We start from the raw sequence: 25159 nt of genomic DNA, 5'->3' as shown, positions 1-25159 counted from the left end.
CCAGGTCTTAGTTCCAGCAGGTGGGCTTCTTAGTTGCAGTTTGCGGGCTCCTTAGTTGCAGCTCACAGGCTCCTTAGTTGTGGCTCACCAGCTCCTTAGTTGCGGCACACAGTCTCCTTAGTTGTGGCATGCGAACTCTTAGTTGCGGCATGCATGTGGGATCTAGTTGCCTGACCAGGGATCGAACCTGGGCCCCCTGCATCGGGAATGTAGAATCTTATCCACTGGGCCACCAGGGAAGTCCCTACATCAGGCTTCTTTCCCTCAGCATTATCATCTAGAGATTCACCCTTGTCGTTGGCTTTATCAGTAATTCATTACTGAAGAATGGATTAAGAAGATGTGGTACATATGTACAATGGAATATTACTGAGCCATAAAAAGGAACGAAATTGGGTCATTTGTAGAGATGCAGATGGACCTAGGGCTTGTCATACAGAGTGAAGTAAGCCTGAAAGAGAAAAACAAATATCGTATATTAATGCATACATGTGGAATATAGAAAAATGGTACAGATGAACCTATTTGCAGGGCAGGAATAGAGACGTAGACATAGAGAACAGACATGTAGACACAGTGGGGGAAGGGGAGCGTGGGACGAATTTGGAGATTAGGATTGACATATATACACTACCATGCGTAAAATAGATAGCTAGAGGGAACATGCTATAGAGCACAGGACGCTCAGCTCAGTGCTCTGTGACGACCTAGATGAGTGGGATGAGGGGATGGGGTGGGAAGGAGGTCCAAGAGGGAGGGGATATAAGTATAGTATAGCTGATTCACTTCATTGTATAACAGAAACTAGCACAACATTGTAAAGCAATTATACTCCAATAAAAAAATAGTTCATTACTGCTGAGTAGTACTAATCCCCTGTATGGATATGCAACAATTTGTGTATCTACTCACCTGTTGAAGGATTGACGGATATTCAGTTGTTTCCAATTTTAGCATAGAATTTTTTTTTCTTTTTTAATAAATGTATTTATTTTATTTTATTTATTTTATTTTTGGCTGCGTTGGGTCTTCGTTTCTGCGCGCGGGCGTTTCTCTGGTTGCTGTGAGCAGGGGCTACTCTTCATTGCAGTGCGTGGGCTTCTCACTGAGGTGGCTTCTCTTGTTGCGGAGCACGGGCTCTAAGTGCGTGGGCTTCAGTAGTTGTGGCTCGTGGCCTCTAGAGCGCAGGCTCAGTAGTTGTGGTGCACGGGCTTAGTTGCTCCGCGGCACGTGGGATCTTCCTGGACCAGGGCTCGAACCCGTGTCCCCTGCATTGGCAGGCGAATTCTTAATCACTGTGCCACCAGGGAAGCCCTAGTTGTTTCCGATTTTGTCTATTACAAATAAAGCTGCTATAAACATCTGTGTACAAATCTTTGTACAGATGTATACATTCTTTCCCTTGGGTAAATACCTAGGACTAGAATGACTGGATCATATGACGTTTTACATTCCCATCAGCAATGCATGAGAGTTACAGTTACACCACATCCTTGCCAGCATTTGGTGAGGTCAATCTTTTAAATTTTAGTTACCTGAATATGTGCGTAGCGATATTTCACTGTGGGTTTAATTTGCCTGTTAATGGATAATGATGTTGAACATTTTTCATGTGCTTATTTGCCTTCCTCTTTGGCTATTACTGTATGTATCTCACTTGATGGTTACAAGAGCCCATTTTACAGATGAAATTGGAGTCTCCAAGCGAGGTTTAGTGACAAAGTCATTTGGCCAGCAAGTTGCAGAGTTAAAACTAGAACCCAGGTCTGACTTCTAGTCCAAAGCTGTCTTTACCTCAGCTGAAGGTAGAGACAGGTGGAGGGTCACCAGCAAGGGGAGAGGGACCACAGGTGAGTGTGAGTGTTAGTGTGAGTGTGTGTGTGTTTGCAATAATGAGGGGAAACTTTGCATTACACTTTGCATGAGGGTCAAATCAGCTATTAGCTTTCTACTTTGGGGGGTTTATCATCAAACTGTGGTGTTTTATATTATGCTCACTCCTAGACAACACTCCAAATAAAGCGCCATTGCTGGAGTACCATTTGTGGCTGTCTCTTGTGCGACTCTTACCCCGCCTCCAAGATTCAAGGCATTGGAAGTGTGTGTGGTAGTAGTGGGCGGGGGGGGGGGGGGGGGGGGGGGGCGGCGGGGGGGGAGGGGGCGGGTAGGACTCTGAATTTCTCATCTGGTTCCCTTTCTGCTTCCCTCACTTCCACCCCCTCCCATCTGCTCTCATCCAGCACATTCAAAAAACTCTTCAAGTGTAAAGCTATTTATAACACAGAGCTGGATCTGTCTGTGGATGAGGTAAGCAACAAGCACACAGCCTCAGGCCACTCCACTAGCTTGTTTGGTTCAGGTTGGAAGCATGTAACTGCCCATTCCAAGCAATCCTCCTCTTCATTTACCCTTTCTTGCTTTCACACTGTAAATTCCGTCTCTAGACCTTCTCTGAGTTCTCTTTGTAAGCTTATTGGTTTATGGGGAAACAGGGTTGTTTCGTTTTTTTTTTTTTCTGTTCAGTACCAGACCTACCAAACTCATTTATAAAGTTATGTATGAAAAGCATGAAGACCCTCACCCAGGCAAGTAGGCCAAGAGGGATTTAGGATGAAGGACAGTGGAAATATTATAGATTATAGTATTAAGTAGTATAGATTTCATGCAGAACGACATTGATTAGTAAGCTTGTTATTAATCGGGGCTCTTTCCAGACTGAATCGCTTGTGGCACAGGGCGTGGGGTGTGTGAGTTGTAGGTGTCCATCCCTCGTGGTGGCTCGTCTTAGTTCGCCCACGTAATTGACCCCTGACAACTGGCTCATGTAAACTGTAGGTGATAAGAACGATGAGTGAGTTTCCTGTCAGGAACCCGCTTCGCTGGGTTAGTGGTGGCGCCTGTGGCCCTGGGTGGAGGCCACGGCGGGCCCAGTGGCCCAGTCACACGAGCCTTGAGTGACGCCTTCTGTGGGCTTTGGAGGCGCGATGGTGGGATGTGGTCCATGTGGCAGGCTGGCCATCACTATTTCAGGGTCAGCTTCCCACACTTCAGCCCATGTGTGTGCTGGGCTGCTGCAGACAGGCCGAGAAGAAGCACACGTGTGGAGGGAACAAAGCCTCAGCCAAGCCTCCCCAGCACGGGATCAAGTTTGTTCATACTTTTCCGAAGCCCTTATGTCTGTTCCCCAGCGCACATCTCAAACAATCCTCTGGAGTGTATACTGCTGGCAGTAACATTCCCATTTTATAGGAGAGGCACAGAACAGTTCCCTTGAACGCAGTCTGGTCCACCTGGCTTGCTGACCAGGTGCTCATCCTTGAGACGGTCCTTGTTTCACTGCCAGTCCTTTGTCCTCACCTAGAGAAGAAGGATGGGATGGCAGAAAGAGCAGTAAGTAGGTCAGGAGTCAGAAAACGCGTGTTCAGGCTCTGTCAGTAACAGGTGGTGTGGCCGTGGCTGAGTCACTCAGCATGCTGGGGCCTCAGCTTTCTCAGGTGGAAACACGGAGCCTGGACAAGAGTGGTGCTTCCTGATGTGCAGTTGGGATGTCTGGACACGGCTGGGCTTGCCTGGTTGTCTGCCGGGTGAACTGGCAGATGTCCACCCAGGATTGGCCGAGGAGCCTCAAGGGAAAGAACTGCTACCAGCAGTGAGAATTCCTTCCCATCTGGGCTGCTTGGCCCTCTGGGGTCCGTGTCCTTGTGCCGGGAAGAGCAAACCCACAGGTAAAACGACGCCAATTGTATTTGAAGATTTGGGAACATCTTTAAAGTAGTGAACAAGCACAAATGTATTGTGGAATAAAATGGCAACATTCATACAGATTTTAAAGATAGAAAGAAGTTGTCGAGAAACTTCTTGTTTGGGGCAGGGCTGTCCTAGCTCCTTCCCCAGTCCTGTTCCGTCTCTCCTCTGCCTTGAGATGCCTTGGTTGACAGGTGTCCTGAGCGATGGGAGGCAGGCGCACCCAGCCAAAGCAGTAGCAAAGCCTTAGTCACTGGAGGGGAAGAGGGATCCAGCTCCACTCTCCCACGCATTTGTGTCTGGACAGGGGCTCTGTAGGCAGAAATGGCAGCAGTCATTTCTCTAGCACCTAGAATCGCACTGTGGACCGTGCCCCTCCCCCTCCCCGCCCTGTTAGCCTGGCATCTTTTGGGGGCGCCGGTGTGTTTAATGGTGGAGACTGAAAACCAACTCCTGTGTTTGCAGGAGGAAGCGGTGGGGTCTGGTAAGGGGGGCAGGGCAGGAGGGGGGCCCGCGGGCCTCACTGGGTTAGGACTAGCCTTGTTGGTGCGTCTGTGAGATGCCCTTTGGAGAAACCCAGAACCAGAGAGAGGGTAGAGTTCCTGGAAGGGGCCAAGTCCTGAGCGGGCTGGGTGCAGGGACAGTGGCAGGAGCCTGTAAACGTTTTGTTTATTGTTTTACCTTTCCTCATACTACCTTTGTTCACCCAGGCAGCTGAGATCTGCAATCTCTGGTTTCATCTGTTCTTCCCCAGACGCCCAGGGGTTCATGGTAGTTGTAATGCATTGTTTTAAATGTTTCAAAAACTCTAACGGAAACCATAATACATCTGTTTTCTACTTTTTGCATACCCAGTTATGGATGTGGTTGATTAATAAATCACAGGGAACTGAATTAATTATTCCTTAATGATTAGTCTCTTTGGCAGACAACATATTTCAAGACAATATGGGAGAAATGGGAGAAAAATAATAAAGGCGGTCCTTGATGTTAAACTGGTTGGGAAGTAACGCAGGATCCAGGGGTACCTTAGAGTTCTTTCTGGGCCCCAAAACCTCCCAGAAAAAGGCTGCACAGTCTAGAGCTGCCAGAGGCTGGTGGTACCAGTGGTACAATGAGAGTGATGGAGGAGAAAGAGGATGTTACAGCTGTTTCTTCCCATCTCTGGAGGTCATTAGGCCAAGAGGTGGTGTGTGTCTGAGGGTCACATTAGGACTCTTCTGAGTCACCATGCCCCAGGTAGAAATGCAAAACAACACTGGAATCCAGGATGGAGGGGCAGCATGCCTGCTTAAATAAACAAGAAAACTCTTCAGCCCAATGATTCTCAAGCTGTAGTGCGCATCCCAGTTACTGGGAAGACTTCTAAAAGTCCCAGGTTTTCTGGCTGAGAAGGTCTGGGGTGAGATCCAGAATTTGCAGGTGGAGCCCGGTTCCAGGTGAGGCTGCTGCCACTCCTGGCCCACGAAGCACACCGTGGGAAACGCTCTTTCCCCATTTGCTCCCGTCTCAGCTTCTGTCTCCCATGGCTCTCCTCTCACCTTTCCCCAGCCCAGCCTTCCCTTCATCTCCTTCCACCATCTCACTTCCTCAGTGCCTTCCACCCTTTTTTCCCCAGAGTTTTCTCCTGCCTCTTCTCTCTTTTTCCTCCAGCAGCTCCAGCCGCTTCCCCCTCTTGACTTTCTTCTGAAACAATGGGAAACTTAAATTTCTTGAAAACTGAAATGCAGAAGAAACAAGGGGAAAAAAACCAGCCCCTGGCCGGCAAGGGACACTAGTGGCAGGTGATTCGGGACAGTACGGGCTGGCCAGGATGCGAGGTCCCTCAGAGCTGATAGAGCCGCCTGGGGCTGGTACAGCCTGGCCAGGACTCCATGTGATGGTGGACAAGGTCTGCTGTCCTTGAACCAGGGAGGGGAGCTGGTGGAGGAGATGGGGTCACCCGGAGGACAGCCTCCAAGCACAAGTTTGGCTTCAAAGCTCCTTTCCCGTAGAGGGTCTTAGACTTGAGGGTGCATCAGAATCCCCCCATGGCTTGGTGAACCTGATTGCTGGGCCCCGCCCCCAGAGCCTCTCATTTCAGGTCTGGGATAGGAATCCCCAGCACTGAGGCAGGCAAACTGGGATGGGTTGGTCACCCAACCAGGGCCGGAGCCTTTGCCCTTCTAAGGAAATTCCCCAGTGAGACTGACCTGCTGGTCCCAGGACTGCACCTTGAGAGTCTCTGCTTCATTGTTCCAGGCGATGGCAGAGGCCTAGGGTGGCTGCCTTGGCCTGGACTCTTCAGAAGGAGAGAATCTGGGCAGGGCCTGGAGGCTCTGGTTGGCAGGGTAGATGTGGACTCCGCAAACTTTGGCCCCGGAGTCCCGGGATGATGGGGGTGAGGAAGGCTTACATCAGAAAGATGGAGTCGGGTGAGAGGACATCTGAGCTGAGGCTGTGTGCTGGCGGCATGGTGCCCCAGCGAACAGAATCCAGACTGAAGAGGGCAAGGCCCTGGCTTGGAAGTGAAGCTGGTGGAGAGGAAAACGGCTGCATAGTGGCCGGGGTGGGGAGGGGTTGCTATTGCAGAAGCAGTCGGCTTGGGGAAGGAGAGGCAGGAAGGAAGGACGTGGAGATCCTTGCCAACAGGATGCCTGGATGTGGAAGCAGCGTCTAGGTGTTGCCCTGTGAAATACAGAGTCTGTGTGTAGATTATGTCTTTGCACGCTGACTCGGGGCATTTGGGGGCACGCAGCCCAGCACAGCATGGGCATTGCAGAGGTGGAACGTGGTGGGAATCTGTACCTCCCCTCCCCCTCCCTTTCCCGAGAGGGACCAGCTCCAAGTGCTGAAGGATCTCCCTGTCGGGGCAGCCTTTGGGATCCAGGAGGAGTGAGGCCAGAGGTGAATCTGTGCTGAGTGAAGGAATGAAGGAAGAGAGGAGGCTGTGTGGTGGTGGGAAGGCAGACACAGCTACCCCAGACCTGCCACGCTTAGTCGTCAGAGTGAGAAGTACACGCACTTCTCACCCAGGGACACCTGCCATTCCCAGGCTGGTTTGTGGTTTCTAGCTGTCTGCACCTTTCACCTAAGTGTCCCCGACAAGGAGTGATTTACTGTTACCTGCCTTTTCCCAGCTGGCCCCTCGCCCCCTTGTGTGTCTGCCCTGGCAAGAAACTTTGGGGGTCTTGGAAGAGCCAGTTCAGCTCGCCAGCAAGTCCAGTCAGCTATCAGCACCTCCTGTGTCACTTTTCTGCCAGATATCATTGTGTCTACCAGGAACCAGCACAACCCAAGTCTGTGCTGGGTGTGTCCAAGTGACAGCATATGGACCCCGGTATCTCATACAGTTTTATCCCAGACTGGCCTAATCCTTCTTATAGCCCTTCTTCCCTGAGCACAAAGGGTTGTTGGGAGACGCAGGAAGCCAAGCATGCCTGTGTTAAGTATCTGTTACCGGGCTACCCTTGTCAGCCTGACTCTCTTTTCCCTTAGGGTTCGTCTTTACCCAGAGGGCTCTTTGGTCCTTCATGCAAATACATTTCCGAGCTGGCCTCCACAGTGGTGGACTCAGCTTCTGATCAGTTTCCTCCACGGCACTGTAATTTCACCAAGGGGTGAGTTGAATCGGAGGAGCTTTAAGGCTATTGATTAAAGCCCACCAAGGGGTGGGCTGCAGGGCTGGGGTGGACCCACCGTTCCCCCTAGAATGCCCATCTGCTCCGGCTTTGTGGGTCCTGGTGGGTCGTCTCTGCAGTAAAGTGTGGGGATGAGGTTGTGTGAAGTGTAGACTTGATTATTAGCGGCAGACTTGACTGTAAATAGCTTTATAAATGACAGGTCCTGTAGTCCTGGAATCATTAGGCGTCTGAGGAGATGACCTAAACTTCACAGCTCTCTGTTTTGACTTCTACGAAGGAGGAACAGTACACTGTAAGGTATTTACATTCAGGAGGTTGTGAGTCTCAGAAAGCCAGCGCTGAATCACAGTAGGTCCTATGATTGTGATGTCATTATTATTATCCCCTAATAGGTGAGGATCCCCTGTAAGGTCACGCAGCTTGTCAGTGGCGGAGCTGACTGAGTCAGGTCACTGGGAAAGTCCAGTTTTCGTTCAAAGGAACAGATAGGGGCAGGGGCCGAGAAGATGGCCCTGCGAATGGTAGGAGGCTCCCCACGCCCAGCCCACTGGGAGGACGAGCCCAGATCAGACCTAGCCCAGTTCCACGTGGCTCTGCCTGGTGGAAACACAGCCTCTCCTGTTTCCTTCTCCCTCTCCACCCTACTTGCCTTGCGTGATGCGTGCTCATGGGCTCATGGCTCTGGAATCTGCAGTGACACAGAGCAGCATGGAAGCCTGGTCAGGACCACATCTACGGGCACACGGCACAGCCAGGTTGAAGCGAGCCACGCCGATTCATGACTCACCTGCAGTGTGAGCTGCCTCACCTGCCCTGGCCACTGCGCTGCTCACTCGCTCATGCTGCCCAGGGCTCGGCAGGGCTCAGAAGAACCCGTCAGCGGCTCATGGGGTGGGCGGGGGCGGGGAAGAGGGCCAGACCGGCAGCCTGGAGCCCTGGGCCCCGGTGCGGGACCTGCTGCTCTTCAGCGGCTTGAACCTGGGAAACTCACTTCGCCTGCAGGCTTCAGCGTCCCCATCTCTAAAATGACAGCGTTGTTCAAGATGCTCACTCTTCAGATTATCTTAAGGACACTTTCTTTGGTTTAATGCAGCAGTGGTACTGCCTGGGTACTTGTTAGAAACGCAGAGTCCCCGGCCCCTCCCTGGACGACTGAATTGGAGTCTGCATTTATGTGATCCCCAGGTGATCTGCATCCAGTTGATGGAATGCTGCTCTCATCATCTTTGAGATTGAATTTGGTGCTTGTGCCGTCGGGGGTCCCTGAGATACTGTCCTGTCCTGGCAGATACTGAGTTGTGGACCAAGCCTCGCCTCTGAGGGAACACCCCGACTTTGCACATGCATTGCCTAAGTATGCCTTCTCAGTTCCAGCTCTTAACTGGGGTCTCCAGATGGTTGAAGCTAAATTCTAGGAAGCCCTCCTATGTGGACCTCCTTTTTCTCCCACGGGGTTCATGCAAAGGCCAGCAGGTTGTCAGCTGGAATTGCACTCACTTCGCCCCCTACTTTTTATCACAGATGTATTCTGCATGCATTCTCCAAAGCAGTGGTCCGGTGCCCACCCTGCAGGAGCACGCCCTGTAACTCAGGAGGCCTTAGGAGTTGAACAAATGCTCTCTATGGAGAGCCGTCTCCTACACGCATTTAAATTGCACACTAACCAGCAGAAGAAAGAAAGAAGGAGGAAGATGTTAAGTGAGGAGGGAGATTCGCTTTAGGGAGGGCGGCGCAGGAGATGGGACTCTGCTGCTGCCGCTCACCCAGCCTCAGCCCCTCCAGCCTCCCGCAGATGTGAGCACGTGCTTTGGGCTGAGCGTGAGCCTCGATTTTCAAGATTTGCATTTTTGCAACAACATGGCTGCTGTGAAACGACAGCCAACGATTCCATTTGGTTCCCAGCCAAAGAAACAGAAACCTGTTCCACTTCTAGAATAGAAACCTGGCTCGGTCTCATGAAGAGAAGTTATGTGGCCACCAGCAAGTGTCTTCTTAAGGACTTGTTCAGTGATTTTGATTATATGTGACTTTCCCTCCCGTGCTAATGTTACAATTTCAAGCAAAGGGAAATGTTTCCTCCATGTATGGAGTCAGGTCTGACACACCGAGAAATTTCCAACTGGGAAGATCGATAGGATTGCAAGTGACAACGGTCAAGGACGCTTCTGGGTAGGAGGGGAATCTTTCTTCTGGTGCCTTATCTGGAATGTTCTCTCATGATATCTCTTCAGGTTCCTAAGTCCAGCCTAATTCTGAGAAGCTGGCCTGGTGGCCGAGCACAGAGCTTCCAGAAGATTCCACGGTGTCAGGATAACCTTTGTACTGTCTCCATCCACTGGGCTCTGTGCGTTTCTTCCCAAGAAGTGCTGTACTGAATGTAGAATTCTGGGATTTGCACAGAGGCAGGTCAAATGAATGGGAAGAAGATTCCCTAAAGCCGGGAGTTTGGGAGTAGTTATGAAACCGTGCAGACCCAGAAATAGGTTATGTTGTGTTAAAAGGCCAATCAGCTTCTTTATTTAGGTAACTACCTCACACCACAAAAGATCTGAGGCAGCTTCTGGAAGAAACACATACACGTTTAGGGTGAGATATAAATAAAAAATACAAAATTAAGCTGGGGGACATAAATTAGTGGGGCAGCTCGAGCACAGGTGACAGGCATGAGCACGTCTGATGAGCCTGTGAAGGTTGCTAGGTGCTCTAGTTGGGCTGCGTTGGGCTAGATGCAATTGAATTAAGATAAAAATAGAGGCCTGCTCTTAGGATCAAGAAACGAATGACGCAAGGACAGCACAGCAGAGTCTAGAAAACGCTTGTCAGAAACTTGTCAGAAAAATGCCCGGAGGGTTTCATTTGACTAAAAGCTCAATGTGAACACCCCCACCCCCAACATGGCCCGGTCGTGCAAGTCGGGGGCGGCACTGGTGGTTCCGGGTGTCCAGCACCGAGGAGGGGGACCTCCTGCACTCAGCACTGGCTCTGCATTTGCCTTGGCAACCAGCATGTTGCCATACTACCACGTGCCGACTGGACGACACCAAGAGATGGATGAGGTGGGCCCTCCAGGGGCTCACACAGTCTGTCCAAAGAGCCGAAGAGCAGAAGAGGCAGCAACGTCGTGTGATACTTGCTTGCAGGAGATCCCATTCGGACTTTGGACGGACTTCTCGTTGGGTGCGCAAGCTCACAGCAGCAGGGTTATTGCCATAAAAGTCCCACTGTGCGAACATTAGGGGCGCCCCAGACCCTCACAAACGGCTGGGGTGCCGGCAGTGGTGTCAGTGGCCCAGGGCAGGGGAGCTGGTCTCTTGATGGAGCCTGGAACCCGCCGGAAGCCGGGCACTCGTGGCCATTCCTGGGCATCCTAGCGGGTGCTTTGAAAGCTTCCACCTCACAGCCTCTGGTTCCTTCCGGGTTCTGTTACAGGATGTGTTGCAGAAACAGGGCATCAGCTTGCTTTGCTGCTTCTCCGCCAGATGGGACTTGGGCTGAATAAATGAAGACTAGATGGGTCAGTCCGGGATTCGAATCTGTCAAAACAAGCATAGTTCTTGGAGTCTGCTGGACTCAGTTGTGCATTCTAATGCTGGCCCTCGACAGCACAGGTACAGTGGGCTAGTCCTGAAACTACCTTGAGACTCAGTTTCCTCACCTGTAAAATGGGGATCTGAACCCCTAACCCACAGAGCTGTAAGGATTGAATGACGTCATGAAAATAAGTGGCCCAGTAAATACCGAGGCACTCACCAAACCTCCGTTTATCTTTCCCCATCCTTCCCTGCAGGCCAAGCAAATCTCTCCCTGGTCTCTGGACCCCACCACCCACCTGCACCCCAGGCACAGCCAGACATCCTTCTCCATTTGTAACCTCAGCGTCCTCGTCTCCTCTCTGCTGGTTTCCTTCCCCCCCCCCCCCACCCTTGCCATCCTGCTCCATTTTCTGCATCCCCTTCCTCTGAAGAAACCATACTTCAGACCAGCTATGCCGTCAGGCTACTGGCCTACCCCCTCCATTCCATCGCCAAAGACTTTTTAGACTGATCTGCGCTCGCCCCTTTACACATCTCAGCAGCCACTCCACAAGGCGCACCAGTCTCGTTTTTGTCCCCAACCTCACTGAAAAGGCTCATTGCCAAGTCCCATCACCCTTCCTCAGGCTACACCCTGCTTTACGACTCAGCAGCGTTTGAAGGTCAGTTCCCCTCACCGTTGGTCTCGTGTCCTCCTTTGCCTTCTTTGCTACCCGCCCAAATCCTTTTTGGGCTCCCGACCTGCCTTCCTTCCCTCCTCCTTCCCACCCTTTACAATCTCGTCCGCAGTCCTGTCTCCAGCCCCTAACTCCATCTCCACGCCTGATCGCCCTTCTGAGTTGAAAGTCTGCACATTCAACTCCAGTTGGGCAGTTCTGCCCATCGATAGATACCGTCTGCACCCCCAGCTCTGCACGTGCAAAGGAAAACACCTCATTTTGAGCAAACCCCTGCCTTCCCCTGACCTCCTTGTTCCACGGTGGCAGTGCTTTCTGAAGCCTTTGACACTGCTACCCCCCCGAGGGACACCAGGACGTCCGTCTGTTGTCCACCATGCTCTCTCTCTGTCCCTCTCCCCTCCTCCCTGTGGCCATCATTTTTTCTTATTACTACCCCTGCTTTCCAATGGTCCCCCGTCCCCGTGCCTCTCATCCCCTACCCCTGCTGCACATGACACCAAGTTACTCTTCCTCAAGCGGAGCCCAGCCGTGTTGCTCTCCAGGCCGTGAAGTCATAGAAAATTCCTCCTTGCTTTCCAAGTTTCAGAATCCTCATGTGGCTTTCAGCATCCTCCAAGTTCAGCAATGAGCACCCCTAACCCCGGTCCCCTGTGTCTGCTCACCCTTCCTGGGCCACCCTTCCATTCCTCCCTTTCTGCGGTCCTTCCCTCTGGCCCTGCCCGAGTGCCAGCTGTGCCTGTCACGTTCTTACTTGTTGCTCAGGACCCAGACGTCTGAAGCCACACACCGCCCCCTTTCCCACCCAGCCAGGGGCGCTTCTTCCTCATCTGGGCTTTCAGAGCCCCGTGTGAGACTGCGCTCCTTCCGTGTACTCTTTGTGAGGCCCTGTGTACTTGCCTTACCTCTCCCTCTAGGTTAAAAATTCCTCTGGGGATTAGAGGAATGTCTGGCCCTCCATGCAGCCCGTGCCGAGCGGGGTGCAGGCCTTTCCGTCTGGCTCTGCGGGCAGCCCCGCTGGCCTCTCTGTGGCAGAGGAGAATCTGCGTGTTGGAAAAAGTGAACTTTCCAGGGCTCGAGGCCGTGAGCCTCCCGTGCCCTTTGGCTTCGGTTGCCGGGGAGCGGGATTGTTTGTTTCTGTGGGGTGTGTTTCTGGAACACGCGTGGCAGGTGTGAGGGCGTGTTTGTGTGTGAACAGGGCGGATGGGGTGTGGAGGCCATGTGAGTGTGAGGCCATGTGAGGGTGTGCGTGTGACCGTGTGTGCAGTGGGGGAGGGACACATGTGTAGGGTATTGATGTGTGTAGAAGGTGTAGGGGAGGAGTGTGGGTGTGTGTGGGTGTGTGAGTGTATCTGTGATGGACTGTGTGCGTGTTGGGTGCGTGTGACATGTGGCGGCCATGGGAGAGGTGGGTGTGCGTGTAGGGTGTGTGTGTGTCTGTGGGCGTGCTTATGGGGGGAATCTGGGTGCATGTACGTGGGGGGATGTGTATGGAGGGCGGGGCTGTGGGTATATGTGTGGGGGGTGTGTGTGTGGGGGGAGTGTAGTCTCACACCCTCTTGTTAAAGGACAAGCGTCCTCCCCTGCCTTTGCAGGGACTTTATCTACAAGAAATGCCCAGCCAGTAGAGCGTGGAACAAACAAAGCTTCGGGAAATACAGTGACCGAGTGATAGAATCGCTTGATACACAGTTGAGCGATAAAAACAAGCCAGTCGTCTTGCAACTCCTGGGGGGACTTGGAGGTTTAGTGACCAGGTGGCCCTGCCCTGTCGTGAGTCCTGCCTGGGATGTGGCTTGCCTCTGGGTGGGATGGGGGAGGTCCTAGCAACCATCCTGCCGAGACTGGGGGACGTGCTGGGCTGTGAATTCATGGAACCCACGTTCTTCCCTTTGCTCCACTCTGAGAATTAGGGAACCAGCAGAGCCAGTTACAAACTGCCCATAAATCATGAATATGGTTGGAGATGATGCCCAGACCAAAGGTCATACAAAGTAAGGGGGTTGAGTCTAGGCCTTTAAGAAATATCTTTCAGCATCGGAACTTGTGTTCACATGAAGCCTTACGTGAAAGTTCAGTGTGAACTTTCATACAGAGCACCCAGCAGCTCTGGGGGTGTTTGTGGCGGGGCTGCCGGCGTCCTGCCTGCTCACTCCCTCCCCAGCCCCAGCCCCCAGTGGCCTCTGCAGAGAACAGTGTGAAACCTCTCCTGGGGACCAAACCTCCTACTCTAAAGGGACGTCAAATGACTTGCCTGAGGTCATCCAGGAGGTGGTGAGCGGCTCCTATAAGTGAGGAGCCCCTGCACAGCGGGTCCCAGTCTACTGTAACCCATCACTCTGGGCCGGCCCCAGACATTGTCGGGGATGCAGGGTCCAGATGAAGCTGGATGAAAGGGCCAGCTGGCTCTAGGGTCCTGCAGAACTTGGAGTTTAGGGACTGAGAAGGTGAAGGAGATATCTGTGTGATTGTATTCAGTGGAGGCTACCATGGACCCACAACTTTTGACGTCTCTTTGAGCCTGGACAGAAGTCTGGTGTTCTGGGGCAGCCCTCATTCTTACACCCACTGAGGAGTCTGAACGCCATATGCTGCTTGAAGAATTGGTTGAAATGCTTCAGGGATGTCTGTCCTAGAGGAAGGTCCCACCCCGCTGTAATGGACCAGCTAGCTACCTGCGTCGTGACAGAGGTTTATCAGAGCGCCCCTTGTTTTATCAGTCGTCACTCACACGGTGCTATACGCACGTTAAATTAACTCTGCAACACCCTTACGAGGTCGGGGCTGTCATTAGCATCATCTCTGAAACAGAGGCTAGTATTAGTACCATCTCCGTTTTACAGTTTAGGAAACTAGGGCATGGAGTCATAGCTAGGCCCATAGCTAGTCCATAACTTGCCCCAGGCCACATAACTAGTAAGCAACAAAACTGTATTCGAACCAGACAGTCTGGGTCTTGACCCATGGTCTTCGCTACTGGGTTATTGAACTGCCTTCTATGTAACGAGGGGAGGGTGTGCAGGATAAGGAGACTGAACTGGAGACCCTTCTTGTTCAGGCGCGTGACTGAGATCCCCACACGGGCTTGAACTGCTCATCATCTTCATTGTCGTCACTGTCATCCGTGCCTCGGCCAAGGTGGTCTTTTGGAAGCAGAGATCAAATTATGTCTTCCCCACCCCTGCTTACATCTCTTTAATGACTTCTTATTGTTCTTAAAATAATGGCTAAAATCCTTGAGAGGGTTTTTTAGGCCCTGCCTGGTCTGGCCTCCCCGCACTGCAGGGCCCTAACCCTCTCCTGCACTTGCCCTCTGTCCTTCAATCACCCTGCTGTCTTCTATTTCCTGCTACCCCAGGAGGTTTGCTCAAGCTGTTACCTCTCTCTGTAAGACTCCGCCTTCTGGGTCAGCCTCTCTACTGAACGTTCCCAAGGAGCGGTGTTCCTTTTCTTCCAGTCCTCACCTGACTGTTATCGTACCTTGTTAGTCAGACTGTCTGGTTAACGTCTGTCTCTCGCCTGACGGGAACTCCTGGAGGGTAGAGACCTCATATGTCTTACTCTTCCCAGCACTCGCACCGCCGTGCACAGTGCCTGACGCATCCTCGTGAATGAGCAAACAAGTTCGGGGTCCCTTCTTGCTTTGAAGTTTCATGATGCACATTTTGAAGTTTCAAGCTGACCCCCACCACTACCAATTTAAGGCACACCAAGGTACCCCCAGCTGGGACTCTGGGTCAGTTTACTCCCCTCTGCTGTGTGTTTGTAACACTTGGCATGTGTAAGAACCACATTATGTGCAAAGAGCCTCTTCCTGCCTTACCTCTTTTTGACCGTGGCAACAGCAAGGGCAGGTAACATTATCCCCATTTTACAGACGGGAAGACTGAAGCTCAGGGCATGATGCCTCCTGTGCAGTGTCACCAGCAAACAAGTGGTGCTGCTCCGAGCAAGGCCCAGGTGCTCTGACTTCTCACCTCTTTCCTTTCACCTGCCGGGGACAGTTTAGCCTCCCCTACTGAAACCTCTTCAAACTGCCACTCTGTCTCTCACTTCCAAGGGTCACACGGAATCCCCCAGAAAATACGCGATTATTATTTCCTCCTTCCAACTCTGTAGTGACCTTTGCTCTCACATGCAGCACTCAAAGTGGAGTGCTTGGCTGTGCCTGAGTGCAGGTCGCTGCCCACCTGGGAGGAGGGGATGATGACCAAACCAACCAGGACTCTGACTTTAGTCCCCTGGGGAGAGCTGGCCATCGCTAATTCAGGCTTGTGGGGGCCAGACTAGCTCTATCTTTTGCCTTCCATGCCCATGTGAAAAATCTTACAGTTACCTGCCTCCTTGGTTACACATGGTCCACCGAGCTCTGGCCCAGCTGGGATGAAATGGTCAGCCATGGTCCCTTGACTTCCGGTCCCCTGGGCTGGCTGGGGGGTGCTGGCTGGCTGGGGGCGTGGGGTGGGGGCACTGCTGGGAGGGGGGCAGATGCACTGAGCGGGGACGTGGAGACAGGTCCTGACCCCCTCCCGTGTGTCCCACCTGGGCAGGTGCAGGGAGGAAGCAAGTGAGAAGGACCGTGCTGGGTGGATCTGCTCTGTTTCCTGCTGCAGCGAGCAGCTCACAAGGCAAAGGCATAAGCAGCATCGGGGAACTTTCCATCCTCTGCTAGGGCTAAAGGCTTTTTTCCCCAGCAAGGATTCTCCCCAACAGAGAATCGAGGTGGGCTCCTTTCTCCAAGTTTTAAGCTGAAGGGATAACTTCCTGTTCTGCATGGCAGGACCATTCGTGGTGGATCAGAAGTCATAGGGTCTGTGGAGACCCTCTTTCCAGTTTCCATGAGGTACTGGAAGTACCTGCCCCACGTTCTCCTGGTTGACAGAAACCCCAGCTGGGGGACAGTCTTTGGGCCACTTGCCTGTGTGGCCTCCCCCTGCTCGTCCCAGCCTCCTGGCCACCCCTCCAGGCAGGTCTCCTGTGCACTCACCTGGTCCCCGGCGGGGCATTTGGGGTGGGAGCCGCAGCATGCCCCTGCTCCTCCGCCCGCCAGGCAGCCTGAGTCCTTCCTCCTCTGCCTGCCTCCTAACTACGAGTACAGTTTCTCAAGAGGCACGTCGATGTTGAGGGAGTACCAGATGATCCAGAAGAGCAGGCTGAAAGCCAGGATCAGGGACCCCGTGTAGACCAAGAAGTCCCAGAAGTCGAGGGGGGCGAAGATGCCCAGCAGCAAAAGGACCAGGCCCACAGCGTCGAGCACGAGGGCCAGGCCGAGGAAGACAGCACAGCGCCCAGGGTGGCATCTTCCGCAAGGCCTCCCCAGGAGCATTGCCTGGGAGGCAGGAGCGGGAGGGGCCCAGCTGCACTCCCGGGGCTGATTTGCATGGGAAGGTGGTGGTGCGGCTGGCCTCTGCCTTGGCTCCCCGCCGGGTGTGAGCAAATGAGTGAGCCACCCATCTGGAGCCACACGGAAGTACACGTGGACCTCCCTTTATGAGCATGGCAGCCAGTGGGGTGGATATTTCTTAACTGTTTCATGGCTCAGGAATGATATCCTCATCACTGAGGCCAACCAAGTGACGTGGCAGGAGAGGAGTCAGGGTGCCCTTGGATGGATCTGGGGACTTGGGACCTGTGGGTCTGGGGGAGGGGCTGTCCTGCCCTCGTTCTGCCTCTCAAGTCCTGGGCAAGTCCTCCTGGGCTCCTGAGACGTGTGGTAGGGTCGGGGCTTCCTCCCCTACCCGCTTCTGCCCTACTCTTCCTGGTGGGGACGGGAGGTTTTATGTAAAAGCTATGGAAGAGAGTTCGTTGATGTGAATAGATTTTGAAATTGTGCTGTAAGGAGTGCAGCAGCAGCAGGAAAGGTTTGTGCGGCCTGTAGGTTCTCTGCTCTGAAGCCCCCAGGACCCGAGCTTCCTACAGCAGGGCTCATCACAGCCCTTTGGTATGAACACAGACCCTGGGAAGGGACAGCAATGAAAAAGGCTGAGGGGACAGAGAAGGGACGCCAGGGAGGGGGGGACTCGTGCCCCTGTCTGGGTGGGCTGGGCGTGGACCAGAAGGCAACTCCTGGCAAAAGTCAAGAAATGTTTACCTGGCTCTCTGGCCGTGTGTGTTTTCCAGACTGATTAACTCCACGTTTGCTTTCCGTCTCGGGTTCACTGCACGCAATCCTGAGGGGTTATGTGTGAAACAGCTCTTATCACTGGGCCACTCCCAGGGTGTGCTGAGTGAGCACCAACTGAGGACAACGCAGCAGCGGTCTGGTCTTCAGCCGTCTCTGCGGGCCCACGCAGCCAGCGCTCCTCTGTCCCTCGTTCACCGTGGGCCTTGAACAGGGCACCAAACCTCTCTGGACCTCTGTTTCCCCACACCACTGAAAAATAACTTCTACTCTTTGTTTTGCCTTCTCCCGTGGATGAGCAGGGGTTCGAATTTAGTTTCCTATGTGTAAAATAAGCAGGATGAAGAGAAACTTTCAGAAAAAAAGCAGTAGGGAGGGAGAGAATTTTATAAGTTGCGGATTTTAGGATCTGAAACGCAAGACGTGACTGAAACGAGGTAGCCAGTCTGGAGCATCCCAAAGTGAGAAGTCACTAAAGCCAATCTCCCACCCCGTATTTGCATCCTTTTCCCAGTCTGTCCTCAGAAGGGATTAGGTACCTACACAAGAACACCTCCCCGGGTAGGAGAAGCCATGAGTCTTCCAACCTGTTGCCCCCAGCTTTGACTAGAGAGAGTTTCTTGGGAAGAACAGTTGAAGGACCGCAATGCCCTCTGCAAGGGCAGGTGGAGAAACCCTAGTGTGGCTGGGCAGGGCCAGGCTGGTGTGTCCAGGCCTGGCTGTCCACAGGTTCCTGGGCTCCTCTGCAGCATCTTGTATACATAAATGTGAGCAACAATTTCAGTGTGAAAATTTCTGGGTGCCAGGAGGTCTCTGAGTCCTGAGCCCCCGGGGATGGTTGGTCATCATACTCCTGAAATGCTGGGTCAAAGAGAAGCTGGTGCGAGGGGGATAAATTAGGAGCTTGGAGTTAACAGATGCACACTACTTTATATAAAATAAACAGCAAGGTCCTACTGTATAGCACAGGGAACTGTATTCAATATCTTGTAATAACCTATAATGGAAAAACGAAAGAAAAAGAAGCTGGTAAGAGTGAAGTCGTCTCCCCTCCACCCCACTTGAGGTCAGCTTTACTCAACACAGACCCTCAGCATCCCAGGGGAACACGGGTTCCTCAGGTTCTGGAACTCCTCCAACTTTTTATTTCTACTGTTTTTCACACACACACACACACACACACACACACACACACACGTTTCTAGCTGAAAAAACCATGACATATTCACGAGCAAAGGGGAGGAGATTGAAAGCACTCACAATTTCTGTATCCAGAGCTAGGCAGCATCCTCCCCTTGACCTTCATCCTCCAGAATCACAAATGTCGCTCCTCTGCCTTGTGGAAATGGACCACCCTGTTCTCCGCCTGCAGCCTGCCTTTTCCTTCTCACACTACACGGCCACCCTTCCGAGTGTCTAACCGTGGGCCACCGGGGAGCCTGGCCAGGGCGTGAGGAGTCCTCCACCCCAGCCCGATGTGTCTCCTTGCTCCTGTTCCCTGACCTCCGTCTCCTGTGTGTTGAGGCGTCTAGATATCCACACAGCTGGGGGAGACGGGACGGGTGATGGAAAGCCAGGTGAGACCCAGGCCCTGAGTGGGACAGCCTGGAAAAGTGGGAGGCTGAGCAGTGGGGGAGTGACTAGGTTTGTGGGGGATGGGGATTGGCCTAGATCAGGGGCAGGTCATACAAGAAACAGTCACTTGAAAGGCTCAGTTTAACAAGGATGCCACCACCCTCTTCCTCCCCCAGGGAGCTTGCAGGGCCTTTCCATGTTTGGAAACAGGGGCTTGAGGGTCCTGGGGCTGCTGTGACAGAGAACCCCAGGCTGGCTGGCTTGAACAACAGAAACTGATTCCTCCCAGTTCTGGAGGCCACAAGTTGGAGATCTGGGTGTCCGCAGGGTGGATTCCTTCAGAGGGAGAATCTGTTCCAGGCCCTTCTCTGTGCTTCTGGTGGTTTCCTGCTCATCTTTGTCACTCTTTAGCTTGTAGATACATCATCTTCATATTCAAGTATCATCTCCTTGTGTGCATGTCTCTGTGTCCACATTTACCCTTTTTATAAGGACACCAGTTGTATTGGATTAGGGACCCTCTCTACTCCAGTAAGACCTCATCTTAAAGAATTTCATCTGCAATGACCCTGTTTCCAAATGAGGTTCTCATCTGAGGTCTTAGGGGTTAGGATTTCAACATATGATTTTGGGGTGACACAATTCAACCTGTAACAATAGCTAAAAGGATTGTTCATTTGAGGATATCCTTTGACTTTAGCTGTGGTATAGATAGAAAATTTAGACTCTCAAACCAAGGTTTCCAAAACGTGACAAAGTTAGCACCCTATTAAAGGTGGCCCACCATGCCACCAGGCACCAGGAGGAGTGCTTCAGCCCCTGGGACACCGAGATGCCCTTGGTTGTCCCTAGGCCCTCGGGAGAGAAGCCGAGGACGCAGGGCCTTCTTGCTGCCTGGGCTCTGGCTGCCCCCTACCCCTGATCGCTGAGGAGCTCATCATCCTCCACAAGTGGGTAACCCCAAGTGACCTCAGCACATTTAGAAGCCTGAGCCTAAGTGGGATTTAAATCAGACCAGTGTTCTTGAGCACCTACTACATGTCGGGCAGCAGGGAATAGCATCAACTACAGAACCTGACATCGGAGTTAACATTCTAAGGGGGGAGAAAATAGTGAATAATTAAACAATGCATAAATGAGATCATTTCAGAGAGTGATAAATATGATGGAAAAAAATTACCAAAACGGGGAAATGTAAGACAGTAGGCCTCTGTTATGCTTTCTGAACCATGAACGTGGTGTGTAGGGCACAGCCGGACGCCCGGACCCCTGGCCAGTGACTCCCAGGGCTGGTCTCTTAGGGCCCCTCTGCCCCTCCACTTCTGAGAATCCTGGGGGCTGCAGCTACGCCTGTGGCTTAGAGAGGGCTGTGCTTCTGCTGCCACCACACAGTGCTGCCCCCTCTTGGCAGTTGAGACCTTGTCACTGCCTTGGCAAAGTCATCATGATCTGTCATCTCCCTGTGATGTCATGAGTATGACGGCCTCTCCATGACCTGGTTCCTAAAGGGCAAGTTGAGACCGAGACAGGAACAGGCTAGCCAGGTGCTCAGCTGACCCAGAGTCACGGTTCCGGGCCTGAGTATTTGACCAAGGCTCAGTCACCTCGTGAGTGACAGGGATCAGATGCTGAGCAGGTCTGACCACATGAGCCTGTGCCATGCATTAGTTGTGCAAACTTGGGAAAGTCACTTGCCCTCTCTGTGCCTCGATTTCCTCATTGTAAAATGATGCCTTATTTCACAGGGTTACTGTGAAGAGTAAGTGAGTTCATAGGTGTAACGTGCTTAGAACCTGCGCTCTGGGACATAGACAAGTGTTACTGTGTGGTTGGCACTGATGTCTTTTATTACATCCTTTCTGCCACGATGCTTCTGTAGGGAAAACCCCAGGTTGGGAGGGACCTGCCACCGACTCTCCTGCACCATCATCCTCTTCCCTTTATCCGTCTTGGCTTTGCCTGATGGCAGCTCCCTGTCCCACCGCCCCCCACTAGGTCCGTGCTGAGCCCCCCCTTCCATCCTTGATGTCTACATTTCCACCCCGATGGATGCCTTAGCCTCGTGAAATGACTTTCCAGTCCCCAGTCTCATCTCTACTGCAGCTGCTCTTTACCTCCATCATTCGCAAATCTCTCCACCGTCCCTACTCTCATAACCCAGTGTTTACCAAACCTCATATGTGTGCTGCCCCCAGGATTCTGCCACAACTGCAGTCTGCTTCTATTCTTCATTATAGAACACCATTTTAATTTGTTAATGTGTTATTATATTAATTTGCTAATATGATATTTTGTTAATTTTTTTCTTTAAATGGATTTTAACTTCAATTAATTATTGCCACCACCAGTGGAAAACTGATGTTACTTATAACAGACAGCAAGTATTTAAGACTATATACACTGAAAACAAACTTTCTAATTAAACTATCCCAGAGGTCATCAAACTTTTTCTGTAATGGGCCAGATATGAAACATTTTAGCCTTGGTGGCCCATAAGGTCTCTGTTACAACGATTCAATTCTGCCATTGTAGCCAAGGGGTCATAGTTTTATTGTGTTCCAATAAAACTTTATTTACAAAACTAAGCAGTGGACCAGACTCATCAACTCCCGAACTAGACACAGTTGTCTATTGAAGCTGCTGAACCTGAGGCCCGTTCTCTTTCTCAAATGAAGGCCTGTGACGCACAGATTTCAGAGGGGACAGATTTACAGTACCCATTCGAGAGTTAGTCGCAGAAGTCATAGGAAAGACTGGATGAGAATTAAAGTGACTATGCCACGAACCTGTGTGCCAGCCAGAACATTTCATGTAGCCCTAGAGGTACAGTGCTGGAATGTGGAAAAACATTGATGCTGACCAGTGATCTCCAGTGAATCTTCATGTATTCCTCCTTTTTCCTGGGCTGGAGCGTAGGGTCACTATTTTCAGAAACACATTCACTCTTATTTTCGGAGCATCCGACAATTTTCAGAGATCTTCATTCTTCCTGTTAGGCTACCAGAGGGGGTTGAGAGAGCTCCCCAGAGCGTCCTGCCTGGGCCTCTAGACTCCATCTACATGCAGCTCAGGGAGCCCTTCCTGCTGCTTGGCAAACCCTTTAGCTTTCTCCCCTGGTCTTTCTATCTTATTCCCCACAGGGCTAATCTAACCATTCATCACTCTTACTCAGACCTCAAGAGCATCCCGCATCACCCCTCCCCCTTGCCCATCACCTTCGGTCTCAGTAGGTCGATGACGTTGTCCCCTATTTAGCAGAGAATCACATTTCCATGCACTTGGGCTGCACTTGCATATACAGTGGCATCCGTCCACATTCAGCATCAGCTTGTCCTCCCAGCAGCCCTGTTCCTGCTCCAAAGCTGAGAGCAGTTGAGAGACTCGCCTACGTTCACTCAGATAGTAACAGCTGTGGCTGCAACCTGTCTGTTGGTGGGTCCGCACTAAATACAGATACCACGTCTCCCTCTTTTTCGGCTCCCAATCTGCATGCCAGCTCTTTCCCCAGCATCCTTGGAGAATCAAGTTAGTTCCATTCTTAATCCCGTTTAATTAAAAATTATTTTTAAAAGTTATTTAATTGTAGTGAAGTATACACAACACATATTTATCATTTTAACCATTTTTAACCTTACAGCTCAGTGACATTTAGTACACACACACTATTGTGTGCAGCCTCATCACCTCCATCCCTTATCAGAACCTCTCAATCGTCTTCAAATGAAACTCTGTCCCCATGAAACAATAACTCCCCATTCCACTCTCCCCAGCCGCTGGCACCCACCATTCTCCTTTCTGTCTCTATGAATTTGATTACTCTAGGGACCTCACGGCAGTGGGATCATATTATGTTTATCTCTTTGTAACCGCCTTATTTTACTTAGTATAATGTCTTCAAGTTTCATCGGTATTGTAGCATGTGCCAGAATTTCCTTCCTTTTTAAGACTCAATAATATTCCATTGTATGTATGGACCACGTTTGGTTTATCCATCCATTGTCGATGGACACTTGCATTGCTTTCCCCCTCTGGCTATCGTGAATAATGCTGCTATGAACATGAGTGTACAGATATCTGTATGAGTCCCTGCCTTCAAGTCTTCTCAGTATGTACCTAAAGGTGAAATTGCTGGATCATATAGTAACTCTTTAACTTGTTGAGAAACCTCCGTACTGCTTTCGATAGAAACTGCACCATTTTCCGTTCCCGCCAGCAGTTCACAAGGGTTCTAATCTCTCCACATCCTCACCCAGCCTTGCTGTTTTCTGTTCTTTTGATCACAGCCATCCTATTGAGTAAGATGCAGACGCTTATTTAATTGCATGGTTACTTTTATAGTACCTGGTACATGCATGGAGGTAATTTGCTGAGTTTTCCATCTCCCTCGCTAGGCTGGGCATCCCTTTCAGGGAACGGCTCTGCCTTCTTGTAATCCAACACGCACTGTTTATGACTAGATTCATTTTATAACTCCCAGGCACTCCCAGATATTGGGAAAGCTGAGAGTGATTCCCCAGAGCTCCGACTCTGCCCAGATCCATTCAGTGTCCCTTTCTAGCTTTCATATCTTGCCTCCTCTCTATTTCTGAGGAAGCTGAGCTCCCACGACTCCTTCCGAAGCAAAATGCTTCCACGAGGATACTGTGAAGTCTTATCCCACAGTGGAAATGGTCTGCTGTGCTTCTAGTGTTTATTTTCCACACCCTTTAGTTCTGCCATCTGTTTCTGCTGGCCCTCAGCTCTGAATTAAGTGCTGGGCACCTAGTAAGACTTACCAGAGCTCTAAGTCCAAATGCATCGCCCCCAGGATATCTGCTGGGTTTGGCGCTAGAATCTTGTCACCATTTTCCTTGCCGGCCTCAGGAGCAGTCAATTGCAAAGCCTGTTTGCAGGTTCCAGGGTGAAGCTGCACAGGGCTCGGCTGTCCGTGACCCCCTTCCTCTTCCAGCCAGGCCCAGGGCCGCACTCCGGCCTCTGCTTGGGTGCCTCCACCCCCAGGCTCCACGTCTAATTGCCTGTCCACCGTGGGCTCCGCTGGGGCTGGGCTCAGCTCTGTTGAGCTGCTGAGACATCTTTCGGTGCAAAGTCAGCTAGAAGTGAGCTAGAGAAATGTAGTGCCTGCCTTCAGGGAGCTTCAAGTGGTGACAGGGAAGAGAGGAAGGAGGTTTGGGGAGGGCAGATGTCAATCAGTCATGTAAATTAATGTGTCAATATGACAAGAGATCCCATCCTATGAGAACGAGACAAAGAAGCCGTGGGCCAAGGCTTCCCTGAGGAAGTGATGTTTGCGCTGAGACCTAAAGGACAAGCAGGCGAGCTGGGTGAGGAGGGGTGAAGAGGAGGTGACAGCATTCTGGGCAGAGCAGGAGAGTCTGCAAAAGCTGTGAGGTGGCAGGTGGCCCTGCCGGTGTGGCTGGGACAAGAGGAGGAAAGGCAGTAAAGAGCTGTGTTAATACTTTCTCCTGAGAGCACTGGGAAGCTGGAGAGTGTTGAGCAGAAGGTGGTGTGACCCATGTTTTCTCAAGAGGACTCTTGCTGCTGTGTCCAGAGAGTACTGGAGGGACCAAGAATGGGCACATGGCAGGCAGTAAGCGTGGTTGCTGTAGACCAGGGAAGAGGTAAAGCTGGTGACCGTGGCGATGGAAAGAAGTGGATTGATTTGAGAGATAACCAGGGACTGAAATCGACAGGACACGGTGACAGACTCAGTATGGGGATGAGGGAAAGGAAGGGGTCGTTGTCGAAGACCAGGTTTCTGTTTTGTAAAGCTGGATGCTACGGGCGCCTCCGGAGATGGGACAGACAGACAGGAAGAGGGCCAGGTGTGGTTGAGAAGTTATGAATTCAGTTCGGGACACGATGGGTTTGGTACACTGGTTGGGGGCT

The 25159-nt window shown here is 51.8% G+C and overlaps 1 protein-coding gene across 7 annotated transcripts in view; it reads left to right on the top strand.

Annotated features, from left to right (window-relative positions):
• Nucleotides 1–25159, top strand: part of ADPRM (ADP-ribose/CDP-alcohol diphosphatase, manganese dependent) — a 381091-nt gene that overhangs the window by 73141 nt on the left and 282791 nt on the right. The gene's annotated exons all lie outside the window — the stretch shown is intronic.

Source organism: Tursiops truncatus, chromosome 20 (genome assembly GCF_011762595.2).
Source record: "Tursiops truncatus isolate mTurTru1 chromosome 20, mTurTru1.mat.Y, whole genome shotgun sequence".
In the NCBI taxonomy this organism is placed as follows: domain Eukaryota; kingdom Metazoa; phylum Chordata; class Mammalia; order Artiodactyla; family Delphinidae; genus Tursiops; species Tursiops truncatus.
This window is presented reverse-complemented; position numbering and strand designations above follow the sequence as displayed.